General features: G+C 40.2%; 1 non-coding gene across 1 annotated transcript; it reads left to right on the forward strand.

Moving 5' to 3' along the window:
- Nucleotides 1–5,314: 5,314 nt before the first annotated feature.
- On the forward strand, nt 5,315–5,445 carry LOC125996934 (small nucleolar RNA SNORA51). Its single transcript, XR_007491592.1, has one exon. It is a non-coding gene; the product is annotated as a small nucleolar RNA SNORA51 (small nucleolar RNA).
- Nucleotides 5,446–16,160: the final 10,715 nt, after the last annotated feature.

Here is a 16,160-nt window from a genome sequence, read left to right on the forward strand (position 1 = left end):
ACCAAAAACCAAAAAAGAAAAAAACAAGAAAGGATAGTTGTAATTAATGATTATATAAATGTCAGATAAAATATATCATTGAAATGAATTATTACATTATAATACAAATTTTAATTTAACTTAAATATCCTGAAACTTTAATACTATGTGAGTTAAAAAGTCAAAAACATAAAGCTAACTGGTTTCTACAAGAAAAAATATGGTCACTTTATTCTTTTAGTTTTGGGGCAACACCTAGTGTTGCTTGGGGCTTGCTCCTAGTTCTGAACTCAGGGATAAGTCCTGGTAGGGGAATAGGGTTGCCTTATCATATGCGTGGGAGTGAACACAGGTACTTGCAAGGCAAGTACCCTATCTCCTTTACTATCACTCTGGTCCCAGAAATGAACACTTTCATCTTTACTGTGTGATTATGCAGTCCATCTCTTTCAATTATTATTGGGTCAGTAGAGTAAAATGAGCAAAGTCAAGGGCAATTCAAGCAATAAAATTATTCAGCTTGATTTACTGTTAATTACCTAAACATTATAGAATATGTACTTTTAAAATTAAAAATAAATGTTATATTAGGCCAGAAAAATTATCAACATATTTAAATATTTGTGATCAGACCATTTTAATTTCTATAATTCTCTTATGTTAAACGGAATAGAAAAAAATTTAAAAGTAGATCTACATTTATAGAAACTGAAAAATTCCTAGGTAAACCATTGTTCCAAGAAAAGTGAAAATTTTAAAGTGCTTAAAAGAAGATAATAAATACTTACATATTCTTGGAACATAGAAGCAGAAATATATTTTAAGAAATATATATTTTTTAAATATGCCTATATTTTAGGATATGAATATATGATAAAAATACAGGCTAAAATTTGAGACCTTATTAATCAACTTGAAACTAGACAAAGAAAAAATCTAGACAAAGAGAACAAAAATGAAGTAAATAGGGGCTGGAGAGGTGGTACAAGCAGCAGCCTTGCATGCGCTAACCTAAAACAGACCGTGGTTTGATCCCTGGGGTCCCATATGGTCCCCCAAGCCAGGAGCGATTTCTGAGTTCATAGCCAGGAGTAACCCCTAAGTGTCACCGAATGTGGCCCAAAAAGCAAAAAAAGAAGTAAAGAGTAAAGAAATAGTAAAGATAAGATCAGAAATTTAATTGAAGCCCAGAATGCTTCAGAAGTTGATCTTGAAAAGATAGATAAAAATAGATCAAATTCTGAAGAGAGTGTGTGAGACATAAAGACAGAGATAGAGACAGAGAGACAGAGAAATAGGAAACCAAGTACAGAAGAGAGATAAGTCATTACAAATAAACAATATCAGAAATAAAAAAAGAAGTATAATACACAAAAGTACAATGTACACAATGTAACAAATAATTTCATCTCATTGTTTGGGGGAAGCTTTATGAAATGTATTTATTTCTAGACTTCATTATATTCCCACTAAGAAAATATCAGGCCAGATGGCTTTCCCAGTGATCCTATCCAAGTTTTAAAGGATACATAATTCTACTGCACCATGCAAGAGACATAATTTTGAGTGGAAAAAGAGGCTGCAAAAGCAATTTTATGTATAATATGATCTTTATAAAGTTCAGAAACAAGCAAAATAGAGTAAAACAAAATCACAGTTTGGATAGCCATGTTTTCACAAGAGCCTGTCTTACTTGTAGCTCACAGGATGGTGAGGGTAGGGCAGAAATTTCTGGAAAGGGAGATCTTTCACATTCCCACGTTGTCCAAATGACTTGGCCCCTCAACACTGGCTTACCTTGGAGAATGAAACTGTCTCTCTCAGGGAGATGGGGGAGCAGCTATACTGGCCTTTTTATACAAGTTCTGGGCAAAGGTGTGGGGAGTTCTCCCCAAGGTATGAAATCCACTTAGATCTAAATGGAAGAAGCTTGCACAGATTTTCTGAGGTATCACAGGTCTGCCTCTGACCCAGAAATCTCCTGCTGCCCATCCTAATGAGCAACTAAATTATGATACAAAGAAGTGTAGTTAAAATATACAAAACATTTTAATGATTTCTTGAAGTATTCTTGTGTCATCAGAATAATAAAAAAAATTTACAAAGGGGTACAGTACATGCCCATACTATAGACAGGGTACAAACCCCACAAAATCTAGAGCATTGAAGAATTGCACACATTGAATAAGTTATATTGATTGTGTTATTTAAGTGAGGCTAATTAGACAGATATTTGCTATATTGTCATGCCTCATTTGTATGTAACTTGTATGTGTTAGCTTGAGCTGTCAAATATGCTGGCATTTTAATTTCCTATTTAAATCTACTTTTACTGGTACCTACCAATTTTAATGAGAAATGTTTTCTTATTGATAAACACACATTCAATTATTTTCATTTTCAGCAACACGGACATTTGATATTTTACAAAAAGCATCTTCAATAGATGTCTTTGAAAAGTTTAAAAGGTAAATCTTATTCTCAAGATGCCAAATATGTAAATGTTTTCTATAATTAAGTCACAAATGTAAAAAGAGAAGATAATCCCTGGAAGTCAAAAATAAAAGTTAAATGAATAAGAAGTTGGTGCCATATCCACAGAACAGAAATTAGTTCAAGAGGTTTAAAATATAAGACATCCCTTTATTTTTCACTAGATGGTTAGATACACATGAAATAGAATTTTTTCACTTTTCAGTAATAATTCTGGTGTAGTGTTGATATTAGAGTCAAAAACTTTTCTGGCTGCTATGGATAAAATAAATGAAGAACTATATGATCTAGTCTATCATTTCAGGAGTCGTTCAGAATGCAAAACATAAGTAGTGAGAAAAGTCCCCATTCAAGAACACTGGAGGAGTCTTTGGCATATTTGGTTGGGAAGATATAATAACTTTGTACATCAAATCATAAGAATTAGCACTAATATAATTATGTGACCTAAACTGCAGTAAAATTTTTATATTTATTTAGATTTGAGACAATATGTGCTCAGAAATCACTATTGGCAGGACTCAGGAGATCATATGTGTGGTACCTGGGATCAAACTTAGGTTGGCTCCTGGTAAGGCAACAAGCATGCTACTTGTTCTATCACTTCAGACCCTGTAATAAAATTTAAAAAAATTAAACAATAAATACAAAAAGAAGAAATAAAGTAGAAGGAATCAGTAAGAACTTTAGATTGGTTTTTGAATACCAGTATGAACTCATGATGGATTTCATATTTACTTACCCTGACTTTGCTCACTACAAGGCCTAGAAGCTATATCTAATGTAATAATGAGCACCCCTGATCCTGGAACGTGATTGTTAAATATGTTTTTCCTCTACATGGAATTAGGGATCATTGGAGAACAGGCAGGGCTTGGGTCTGAGGCAGAAAATAGAGATGAATCTTTCATACCCAACTCTACAATCATGTTCACAGAAGCACCAAGGAACAAACTTGAAGAACTCAGACTAGTGAATCTTTGGCACTCTGGAGCATTAGGACTAATAATGACTAAGACACATCAATGCCCATTAAATGTTATTCTGTCAATGATTACATAATTACACAATTCAGAACTCAAAACAAAATACTTAATCAGTAGCCCCTGGAATATGTTAATCAACTGAAGCTTTCCTTAAGCACTGAGGGATAAAGAAAAAGCATTAATGGTCCAAGGGGTGCTGCTCAAAAGGCTGCCACAAAAAAGGCTGACATTCAGACACCCTGAATCCAATGCCCACTACTTTATGATCTCGTGAGTAATGCCTATTGTGGCCCTAGTTGTCCCAGACACCTCTGAACTGGTCGCAAAACAATGCAGTGTGCGTGTTTGAGGAGTGACCCCCAGGAATCTCTGCCCAAATGAAGAATAAAATATTTATTCCTTGTAAAAGTTTCAATCTGGCTATTAAAATTCTAAGCAAGGAGGAGAAAATGAATGCTTACCAAAGTATTATAACTAATAGAAAAATAGAATTGATGGAACTGAAATGTTAACTATCTTTCAAAGCTGGATGAAGGGGTCTAGGCATTGTTCAATAAAGTAGCCCATTACCCAAGGGCAGCCTGTGTTGTATTTCTTAAAGGGTAAACCTCCAGGGGTGTTAAGCAGTCTCGCAAATAGACAAATGCACCAAGTCCAAAGAACCCTGAATTTAATACCTGAGCTCCCATTCATTTCAGATAACTTTTTAGGCAGAATCTCTAGGCAATATTCAGCATTGGAACAGAACACACAGTTGTGTGCAAGCTCTCCAGAAGAAAGGATCTGGTTCATTCCACAAAATCAGTTAACAAAAAAGGGAGCAAGTGAGAGGAAAGCCTGGAAATGCTTAGAGCTTGACTCACCAACAAAATGCCATGTGTGGACCATATGAGGATTTGAAGTCAAACTGCTCTAAAAACTATTTAGGGGTTCTGAAAGATATTTCAGCAGGAGGGTGTTTACCTTGCACTTGACTAGATTTGATTTGATTTTCAGCATCTCTTATGATCTTCTGAGCATCTCCAGGAGTAATTTCTGAGTGCAGAGTTCGGAATAAGGACTGAGCACCACTGGGTGTGGTTCAAAAGAAACAAACAAAAATGTTTTTGAAACATCTAACCCTATCAAAAAATGGGGAGAAGAAATAAACAGACACTGATAAAAAAAAAGAAATACAAATGGCTAAAAGGCACATGAAAAAATGCTCCACATCACTAATCATCAGGTAGATGCAAATCAAAACAACTATGAGGTACCATCTCTCGCCACAGAGATTGGCACACATCAGAAAGAATGAGAACACGCAGTGCTGGTGGGGATGTGGAGAGAAAGAAACTCTTATTCACTGCTGGTGGGAATGCCGTCTGGTCCAGCCTTTGTGGAAAGCGATATGGAGATTTCTCCAAAAGCTGGAAGTTGAGCTCCCATACAATCCAGCTATACAACTCCTAGGGATTTAGCCTAGGAACACAAAAATACAATACAAAAATCCCTTTCTCACATCTATATTCATTGCAGCACTATTTACCATAGCCAGACTCTGGAAACAGCCTAGATGTCTCTCAGTAGATGAATGGTTAAAGAAACTATGGTATATATACACAGTGGAATATTATGCAGCCATCAGAAGAGATGAAGTGATAAACTTTTCCTATACATGGATGTCTATGGAATCTATTATACTTAGTGAAATAAGTCAGAGGGAGAGAGATAAACACAGAATGGTCTCACTCATCTATGGGTTTTGAGAAAAATGAAAAACATTTGTGTAATTCTCAGAGACAAAATAGAGGATGACAGAGGGTCCAGCTCCTGACATGAAGCTCATCATAGGAATTGTTTAGTGCAGTCATATATATATACATATACATATGTGTGTGTGTTCTTTACACTGACTGTATAGAAAGAGGAGGTACAGTAAATGCACCCCATATACACCTCAACCCAGGCCCTTTGCCTGGTCTGTATTGTGAGTTGGGGGACAAAAAATGTTTTTGAGACATCGACAATAGGAAGACTGTGTATTAATTTTTAACTAGTAATGAAAAATATACCTAATGTATATTAATGTAACATTAATATTGTAGTTGTATTAAGAAAGCAGTCTTTATGGGGATGACTGAAATAGGAACCAGGCTCATAAAAGAAACTACTCATGTTTTGAGATTTACACGTGCACTTGCTCCCTTGTAGGGCTAACCACAGACTGTCATTGGTATATTGTTGAATTCCCCCTGTGATGGTTTTTCTGAACTACATGGCACATGGCATAGAGTAACTACTCCAGGGGACCCTGTAGAGCAAGTGTGCCAGTGATTCTCCTTGAGACAAAAGCTTTGGAGACAGTGCTCCAGAGATGGGTAAGGCTATCACAAAGAAGGGGCCTATTTCCCTAAGACCAGTGATTACTCTCAGGCTTGACTCCAGGTCTTTCCTCCTCCCTCATGGAGAGCTCAGTTTAAGGGAGATTACAGATCACTTTTATTGCCCACTATGTTGCTCTCCAAACATTCACAAGGCCTAGTGTTTATTATTATCTTCTCCCTGGTGCCTCCCTTCCTCCTGGCTATCTTTCTGTTATGTCCTTGTTCCTGCCACCCTGCACATCTCCCAGTTTCTCTTGTCCTATATAAGCATTGTTGGAATAGAATAAAGTGTCTCTGGGCATCAGCCTGGGACCTGTTCTTTCCTGGTCAATATATTGGGTTCTGAATGCACCGGGAGGATGAAAGTTGACATTCATTGGCTGAATGGGTCAATACAACATGCTACATGGTATACACTGCATGTTCACACTGGTTCTCTCTTACTGTTCTGGGACCCATTCTTTTCCAGTCTTCAGCTGGGGAGAATTTCCTCAATCCTGAATGCATCAGGAGTATGGAACTTGATACATTTTGGCTGACTAGGCAGACACAGTACATGGCAACTGATTTATTGCTCTCATGTTTGGACATTTGACTGAATCTGGCTCAGCAATTCTCATCGTAGTCTTAATTAGTTATGTGACTAGCAGGTAGACTTGTTGGAGGGTCTAATTCTGGCAGCTCTTTGAGCAGAATCACAAGAGTAGAACATGCCTGGCTGTACATGCAGTTTGAATGCATGTCCCAGCTTCGAATAGGATCGCTCCCAGTCAGTCAGCCAAGGGAAGTCTGTGGCCACTCATGAATTTTCAAAAGAAGCAATTGGAAGCAGCAGGGTTGAGAGTGACATGGGGAGAAGACGGGCACCATCTTTGTGGGGATGGATTAGGGTAGGTGAGAGTCAGGGCTGGAGATAGCAAAGCTATCATCAGACAAACCAATGCTGATGCTATGTAATAAGTCAGCCACGATGCAGTGCTCTCTTATGTTTATTTTGAATCAAGTAATTAGTTCTCTAGAATAGGAAGGTGGATTAAAATGGCTCCAGTTCTTTCATCAGAGATAGCCCCAGAGGGATTTCATGAGACTTAGGGGTGAGTCTACCATTCTTCAGCAAGTCTTTTCTGGATCTTGTTTGACTGATTCAGTGCTTCAGTTCATGATTTTCTGCCTGGGTTCTTGAGAAGGCAGTAACTTCTGCAACATATTGGAGTCTTTGCTTCCTTTGCAGAAGACCCACCATTCTGCTCTTAACACCAAGTTTTGCTACAAGAACCGTCTACTGGGGCCTACTTGGCCTTCCTCTAAAGTATGTTACCTTTGTGTTTCATAGCTCACATATCTGACATTGTCACATGTTTTAGCATATAAAACTGACATATAATATAAAACTGGCATATAATATCTGACATTGTCACTTGTTTTAGCATATAACAAAAATGACCATCTTAATCTGACTAGTTTGAAACTTTCTTCTTTATTTCCCTTTTTCTCACCTTTCCTTTATTTAATGATTATTATATGATATAGATATATAAATATAAATCCTCTTTATGGTCCAGAACTAGGGTATGTGGTTATAATTGCAGGAAAAACTATGTCATAAGTTCATATTTTTAACTTCAAATTCCTAATGCATGCAAAACCTCAACTCTCATCTCAACCCATTTCTTGATATGTAGGTGGTAATTTCCCCTTTCCTTCCATGATAAAAATTTAGTGCAAAAATTTTCTACAACTAAGCAGCCACCTTCTTTAAATTCAAACCTTAAATTTGTCTGAACTTCCAAATCTTTATATTTTACATCATAACTGTAAGATTTATTCCCTAAAAATTATTTTTATAGTCAAGCCTTTGAAAATTGTGTACTGGAATTATCTTGAGAAATTCACATGCACTGAGATAGTTTATACATGACACCAAACAAAAGTTTGGTGGATGGGCTCTTTTTTGGTGGAGGAGGAGGAGTACCTGAAGATAGCTTGTTTCTAAATATCATTCATTGCAATCTGGATTGTTTAGATCTTTCTAGCTATTTTCCACAAGAAACCTTACTTCGTGTGGAGTGTAGCTGGAGAGAGGCAGAGAGGGCCAGGATGGAGTAGGAGACAAAGGACATTAGAGGTTTATACTATCCATGTGAGGTATAGGGCACTGTGGGGCTGGTATGCCTTCTTCCTCAACATCTGCAGTGTTCCTCAAACCTGAAAAGCCCAGAGTTCTTCACAGGACCTTTGTTTAAAGCTGGAGACACTCTTCACTCCACTCCCTAAACAGGTCCCATCAGCACCCCTGCTCCTCTCTTAGCGAAGTAGAACAAGGGTTAGCAGAATGTGTGTAGCAGAACCTCTGACAGGGAAGAACCAAACACGGAACAGGATTTTTCACACCAGTGAACCCAGCAGAGCAGGAGCTCTTTCACATGAGACCCCAACAAAAGCAAAACCTGGAATTTATACTTTATTAACTCTATATATTCAGTGGAATGTTTTTTTGTTTCTTTTTTGTTTGTTTGTTTGTTTGTTTTTGGGTCACATCTGGCAGTATTCAGGTCTTGGCTCTGCTCTCAGAAATTGCTCCTGGCTCACTTGAGGAACTATATGGGATGCTGGGATTTGAACCACCTTGTGTCTTAGGCCGGCTGCGTGCAAGGCAAATGTCCTACCTCTGTGCTATCATCTCTTGGCCCTTCAGTGGAATGTTCTATTTGAAATGTAGGTAAAGTCAAAAAGCAGAAGATAGAAGGTCTGGAGAAGATCCACAGGAGGGCAGAAGATAGAGAATGCAGTGAGAAAGTCCTGATAAAGGAGGCCCATGGCTTGTAGGCTGCAGGAAGGTGAATCCAGCAGAGAGAGCCCATTTGACTGAGGCTTTGGGCAGTATATTCTTTTTTTTTTTTTTAATAATATCTTTATTTAAGCATCTTGATTACAGACATGATTGTAGTTGGAAATTCGTCAGTCATATAAAGAACACCCCTCCTCACCAGTGCAACATTTCCACCACCAATGCCACAATTTCCCTCCTCCCCCCACCCCTACACCTGTATTCAAGACAGGCTTTCTACTTCTCTCACTCATTGACACTGTCACCATACTTGTCAGTATAGTTATTTCTCTAACTGCACTCACCATTCTTTGCGGTGAGCTTCATATTGTGAGTCGTTCTTCCAGTCCTCATCTCTATTGTCTTTGGGCATTATTACAATAATGTCTTTTATTTTTCTTAAAACCCATAGATGAGTGAGACTATTCTGTGTCTATCTCTCTCCCTCTGACTTATTTTACTCAGCATAATAGATTCCATGTACATTCATGTATAGGAAAATCTCCTGACTTCATCTCTCCTGATGGCTGCATAATATTCCATTGTGTATATTGGGCAGTATATTCTACTAGGAACATGCGAACTTATGAATATCTCTGAGTCCACCACAAGTACAGCTTCTGAACCTTTGAGGTTCTCCAAAAACTTGTGTCTAGGAATGGGGGGACCCCACCTGGAAAGTGAGGCTCCTTCTCACTTTCTTTCCCAGAAGGGGGGCCTCCTCCAAAACAGCTTTCCCGACTGTAGAAGTGTGCGAAGGATCCCACAGATGCTGGTGTACACTCACAGACTGCCCAGTGCATAGTGATTCAGAGCAAGGCCCAGGAGAGTAGATGAGTTGGAGGGACTTGGAGAGAGTGGGTAGAGTGGGGAGAAGGCAGAGCCCTCTGCAGGACAGTATTCAAGCAGTACTCAAAACTCAGCAGTACTCACATTCTTCCTGCGATGCAAGTACTCAGGAAGATACAGCTGAGGAGAGAGTTCCAGCTCTCACACCCAAATAATGTCTTCTTCCAAACTGTGTCTAGCTTTTTGTGTGGCCAAGATAATTGTGAAACACGCCCCCGAAACATTATGACCCTTTTGATTTCATTATGAATCATCCTGAACACTATGCCTAGTCCTTGTAGGATGCCACCCAAAAAATGCAGTTCAATTCAAATTCCACATAAATATAAGTGACTTTTAGTCTGAAAATTAAAAGTCCATGAAATATTTGAGGGTATATTCAGATTTAAGATAGTTGAATTCAAATGAACTGGGGTCTTGCATTTCCATTACTAAATCTGGCAGTTCTCTGCCTCATAAAGGAGCTGTAATTCTAAAAATGTAGAAGTTTTTATTTGTTTTGGGGTCCACATTCAGCAGTGCAGAGCTCAGGGGTTACTCCAGGTTCTGTGCTCTGAGTTTGCTCTAGGGACCTAGTATTGGGGGTCAAATCAAGACCTCCTGCAAGTAAAGCTTTTCCAGGCTCTTTGTCTCATTAGAGCAGAGTCAGCCTCTAATCAGACCATGCACTGCCTTAATGTCCAACTGATTCACTTCTAAACTTGCTCATCTCCTTGAAACACGGTTGTGGACTCTGGGACTCTTCAGAGAACAAACCTTGGGGATACTTGCTGTCAATGTGAGGGGTCAAGTCCATCAAAAATGCTGCCATTGACTGGGAGATGAGACCCTCAAGGTCCTTTATTACTATTGGTCATTTCCGGGAAGCTCAGAGGCATGGCCTGACAAAGCAGAGCTTACTGCAATCATTCTAGCAACTGGTCATTCTTATCACAATTTTTGTTTTCTTTTTGTGGTTTGGTGGCCACATGTGACCGATCAGGGCTTAATTCTGGCTCTGTGCTCAGCTATCATTCCTGGTGGGACTTGGGAGCTCCTAGGTGATGCTGGGGATGGAACCTGGGTTGGCTATATATTAAGGTAAGTGCCCTACCCACCCTACCCACTATAATATTTCTATTTCTCTGGCTTCTTTTTTTCCTGAGCTGGCAGCTTCTTGAGAATTGGATGGAAAATTTATATATGAACACTCTGAAGTTAGAGTTGACTGTACAGTTTAAATACTGCTGGGCTGAGTTCATTCACAAATACCCATTTCTCTCCTTGACCCATGTATGAAATCGTCAGTCCTGTGCTGATACTGCCCCAACCCCATGTACACTTCATTGTCTGTCCCTCTCAGTCTACTTGCCTCCTGTGACTGAGGCCTTGGTGTTAGCCCTGCATTGCTCTCTGTATCCATTGTCCTCTTCCTACTCTAAAATATGGTTGCTGGGTCTTTCTTAAACTCTACTGTAGCTCTCTGACTTTTCTGCCACATGCATGTGGGTGAGACTCTTGCTCAGTCTCTCTCTGGGCCTTCAAGCCCTGCATGGATCTGCTATCTACTTTCACTGGTCTTTGAAGAGAGAGATGGACAGATGGATAGAGAGACAGAGATGGTGAAACAGAGACAGAGAGACAGAGGAAGACAGAGAGAAAAGGGGCGAGACAAGAAGGGATGGGGTTGGCTAGGGCTTCCTTTTATCTGCTGCCCTCACTCACCTTGTTTTCTATTTTGATTGGAACTTCTTTGATGAGAAAGATTGCAAGTGACCCATTTACCTGGTGCCCACTATAAGGTATCTGTTACCCCAATGTCCTAAGCTTTCTGTTGATGGTCAGACTCACCCACACCTTCGATGGACTGGGGGGATCTTGAATAAAGAATAATAGAGTTTGGCTGGGGGGGAAAAGAGAGAAGAAGGAGGCAGAGATCTAGAGAAGCATCAGAGAAGTTGCTTGGAATAAGCTTAGCATAAAAGCCATGTGAGGAAAAGCATATGCGGATAGGGCCTTGAAATAAAACAAACTGACTCTGATGAAACTTTGACTGTGAATCACTGTATTTTTCAGCGTATAAGACGACTGGGCATATAAGACGACCCCCTAATAATGCAGTTAAAACATAGGTTTAGGCCTATATTTGCTGTATCAGACAGAACGTTCCTGTGCTGCAACTGAATGTACCACAGTGAGCCAATCACAACAAGCAAAGGTTCAAAGGTTCTACTGTCATAGACTTCCTCTCTGACTCTGGCCAATCTGAGCAGGCTTTTGACAGTGTAGATTCTGGTCCAGAACATTGTCTAATTTGCATGCATTAAAAACCTGCTTGGATTGGCTGAGTTAGAGAGGCGGTCTGAGCAGCCTTGCAGTGATTGGTGCAGGATTGAGTTGGAAAATTCTTTTTGTGGCAATATTCAGACAATTTTTGTTTAGCGGCATATAGAAAGATTTTTCGGGATATACTCGGCATATAAGATGACCCCCGATTTTTGGTTGACTTTTTTTTGTTTTAAAAGTCCTCTTATATGCCGGAAAATACTGTAATTTCTGCACTGTTACCCTACATTTATTAGACCTGCTGGCCAAAGGGCCTAGAGGTACTGAGCTGTGGCGAGGAAGGTCTCATCCAACATGTGGACTTAATTTAATATTTTACATTAAAACAACAACCCACCTTTTCACTTTCACTGGAATGCTCTGAAGGTTTTCTAGGGTGTCTCTAAATCAGTAGGATGCACAGGAAAGTGAGGAATGTGGGTGTGGTTATGAGGAACAAGGCTAAAGGAGAAATAAAAGAGGGTGAGAGGAGACAGCTGAGGACAGATACCCTTATCTGCCCCCTTTGGTTCTGGAGCACCTTAATGATGAGGCAGAAATCCCAACAACTTCTGGGCCCCTGATGAAAAAAAATTGGGTGAGGTGGCAAAGATTCTAGAGAGATTTTCACTTTCAAAGTTGTCATTCTATGCAGTATAATTATGTACACAGGGAATTTGTAGATTTCTGTATGGATCATGCTAAAGGTTAGAGTCTAAACTAAAAAATGCTAAAGGCTAGAGTATATCAACTCTGTCTTCCTAACCAACCACCTGCTATTATAATTGATGTCTCTTGTTCTTCTACTATTATTGCCTTCTTTCTTCTGGCATCTTTCTTTTATCTCTTCTATTTCATCCATACCTATATCACCCACCCATCCATCACCATCAATCTATCCAAAATCAACCATACAATATCTATCCATATATGCATCACCCATCTAACATCTGTCTACCCATCTTGTATACTTTATTATTTCCTTCCACTCATCCTGCATCTATTTATTTTATAGCCAACATTCATACTTTAAAATTCATTTATTATTCATCAATCATCTATCAGTCATCCATTCACCACTCATTCATATTTTTATATACCTAATTTTTCATGCATTCTTCCATGCATCCTCCATCCATCTACCCATCCATCCACCATCCATCCACCCATCCATTCACTATCATTTCTTTATCATCTATCTCATATATATATATGATCACAAAGAGGTGATCAGGGCTTACTCCTAGCTCTGTGCCCATGGATTACTCCCTGTGATATTCAGGGAACCGTATGCAGTGATGGGTATTAAACAGTTTGTTCATGCACTAGACAAGTACCTTATCTCATGTTCTATCTCCCTGGACTCTATTATCTATTTTAAAATAATATCATCATTTTCTTTACCTTACCAGGAACAAAATGTAAATTTTCTGTCATCTGAAAATGTCTGTTGCTCTGGAGAACTTCAGTCAGTCCAAGGAGATTGGTGGTTGTAAAAATTCTGACTGTAAGAGCTTTCTTTTTCACTTTATGGTGGAATGTGACAATAATATGTATGGGAAAATTTTGGCAAGTCAAGTAAAAATCTGTAAGATGAAGAATGTTTGAAAAATATTCATTAGACTTTGAAAGTCACAGGATACATGTGTTTTTAGAAAGATACTTCTGTGGATTTTGAGTTATGGCACTGGTCCTGCATTGGCCAAACCCTGCACATGGTCCCCCGAACACAACCAGGAGTACTCCCTGAGCACCACCTGTGTAGCTCAACTACACCATTGCTATAAAATAAATGATACTTCTGGGCAAGGGGGGCCCACTGCCAACCCAGGTCTGCACCGAGTCTGGGCCAGTGCTCTATATCCCCACAATCAAAGCTCACCATCCAAGGGGTGTGGACTACACTCTGCATGTTCAGGAATACCCTGGTTCTATGCATGATGCATGGGAGATCATGTGGTGCTGAGAACCAAGCCAGCATCAGCTCTAAGTGCCTTCAATGACTATACTATCTCTCTGACCCGCTTTGTTCTCCTTTCCAGCACTTTCATGCTTTTTGGACACTTTCAAACAATTTTTTGAACTGAGAAAATTGTTCAAAAATAAACAAAACCAAAAAAAAAAAAAAACCAAACAAAACACCAACAACAACCAGGCACTTTCTTCTCTCAGTATAGTTGACCTGTAAGGAGCTACAGATGGAACAACACTAAAAACATGTGTGAGAATCTGAAAAAAAGGCATGTGTGGAAAGAGAGAACTGTGCAGTGCTTCACTGTTCTCTTCAATGAAGCGTGAGTCCAAATAGTATCTCCAGTGTTTCCTCTGAAACCTCTCTTGCCTACACAGCACCTGTTTTTACTCAGTCTCCAGGTGAGATGGCTTTCTGATAAAGCAAGGGAGAAATGGAGTAGGAGTCCCTGTGGGAACATCATCCTCAATTATTCCGCTCTGGAGTCAGCTCCATAGCTTCTTCTCCATTTGTGCTCAAATCACTGACACCTGAAACCTCTAGCATCATGAATTTGCAATCCTGATCCCCTCACCATTCTGTGAGGGTGAGCACAGCTCTGTGCTTTGCAATCTCAGTGGTGCATTCAAGAATCTTTGCCTTCCACCATGGCGCAAGCACCCAGGTAGGGCACTATTTGGTTACTTAGCAAAGTCTCATTCCAGATCCTACATGAAATGATCACTGCAACAAGCAAGGCCTTTTCTTGCTTGACTCTCAACCTTCCATCTGTTTGAGACATGCCTTTTGGATAGCCCCTGAGATGTGGTATTTCTTAGGCGCCAAGCTGCAATGAAGTTTGGGCCATATGCTCCATCCTATTGGGGAGAGCATTTAATCTCACAGGGGCATTATGGGGAGGGTATGCTGCTGTGCTCCTGGACAGCTGCAAGTAAGGTAACACCATCTCATTCAGGCCAGGTGTCCACGTCGGACCTAGCCTCACAGCTGCCCAGAATGATCCCAGCAACGTTAGTTCTGCTCTGAAAACTCCAGGGGATGGGACAAGAGCTTGGGGAACAGCTGGTGTGAATGAAGAGTGTTTGAAAGTCCCGGCTGTGGAGGCCTTGATCAAGAAAGGTCCCAAACAGCTGGGGCTAGGCTTGGATTTCAAGCCTCATGAATTGTGAGCTCATAACATGGCAGTCACTTCTAGAGGTTGTCTGTGCCATCTCAGCTGTTGGCTTCTTGAGATGGGGGTGGTTTGAACCCTCATCCGGGCTTCAGCTACAGACACAAAGCAGAACCTGTTTGGTTTTTCTGTGACTCTGAGGCCCTCTGAGGGCTCTCAAATGGATATCAAGTCCTTGGCACCTGGCTCTGGTTTTGGCTGAGTGAGGAGAGAGCAGCAATGCCTCCGTTAGATGGTGTGTGTGTGTGTGTGTGTGTGTGTGTGTGTGTGTGTGTGTGTACTCAAAGCTTCACACATGCAAAACAGTTGCTCTAATGCTGAGCCACATCCCAACACTGTGGTTGACGGATTTATCAAATGCCAGTAGGGACAGGACAAGGTTGTCCTCCATCCACTAGCTAGGGAGGAAGAGCCTCCTGTTACCTGTCCCTTACAAATCACTAAAGAGAAAAAGGACAAGGAAAGGGGGACACCCAAAGACACCCCAACCAACATTCCCCCACAAGCAGCCAAAACTACCTTCTCTGCTGGACTTGATATGGACTCAGAAATGTCACTGCTGACACTGTATCCTCTTCGGGATCCACCAAGCACCTTGAGAAGCCAATCCAGTGGTCCTTATTGGGTTCGGGAGGACCATATACTGGCTATATTTCTAAAGGACAAGTGAGGATGATGGCATGAGATGGGCTGAATTCTTAGGAATGCTTTAAATGCCCAGGGGTGAAGTGGGGGTGGGGTCTAAAATCTGAGATGAGGTACCTGATCAGGGGTGATATCTCACCTGCAAAGGCCATGCTCACATCTAGACTGAAATGACCTGGGCATGTGAATCTTTGCCTGATGATGCGACATTGTTCCTGTGCAAAAAATAGCACCAGATAACTAGAGAGAGGAAAAAGAGAGAGAGGCAGAAAGAGAAAGAGAAAAGAGAAAAGTGTTGTTATTAGGCAGAGGAACAGAAAGACTAGCTATACATGTTCATGAATTTGATAATAGAAGCAAAATCAAGAATAAAACAAAACTCTAAACCCATAGTCAAAACCATCATAAGGAGAATAGAATTTGTCTAGTAAGCTGCTCTGGAGTGAGAGAGAGGAGCCAAGAACCAGGCCTCCAAATGTCTGAGGAATACAAGCATCTACGCAGATGTGATACAACAAAAAGCAGAAGCTGGGCAAAAGTTGGAACGGTAAATGCCGGCTTTGTAGTC

The sequence above is a fragment of the Suncus etruscus genome, chromosome 18 (assembly GCF_024139225.1).
Source record: "Suncus etruscus isolate mSunEtr1 chromosome 18, mSunEtr1.pri.cur, whole genome shotgun sequence".
Taxonomy (NCBI): Eukaryota; Metazoa; Chordata; class Mammalia; order Eulipotyphla; family Soricidae; genus Suncus; species Suncus etruscus.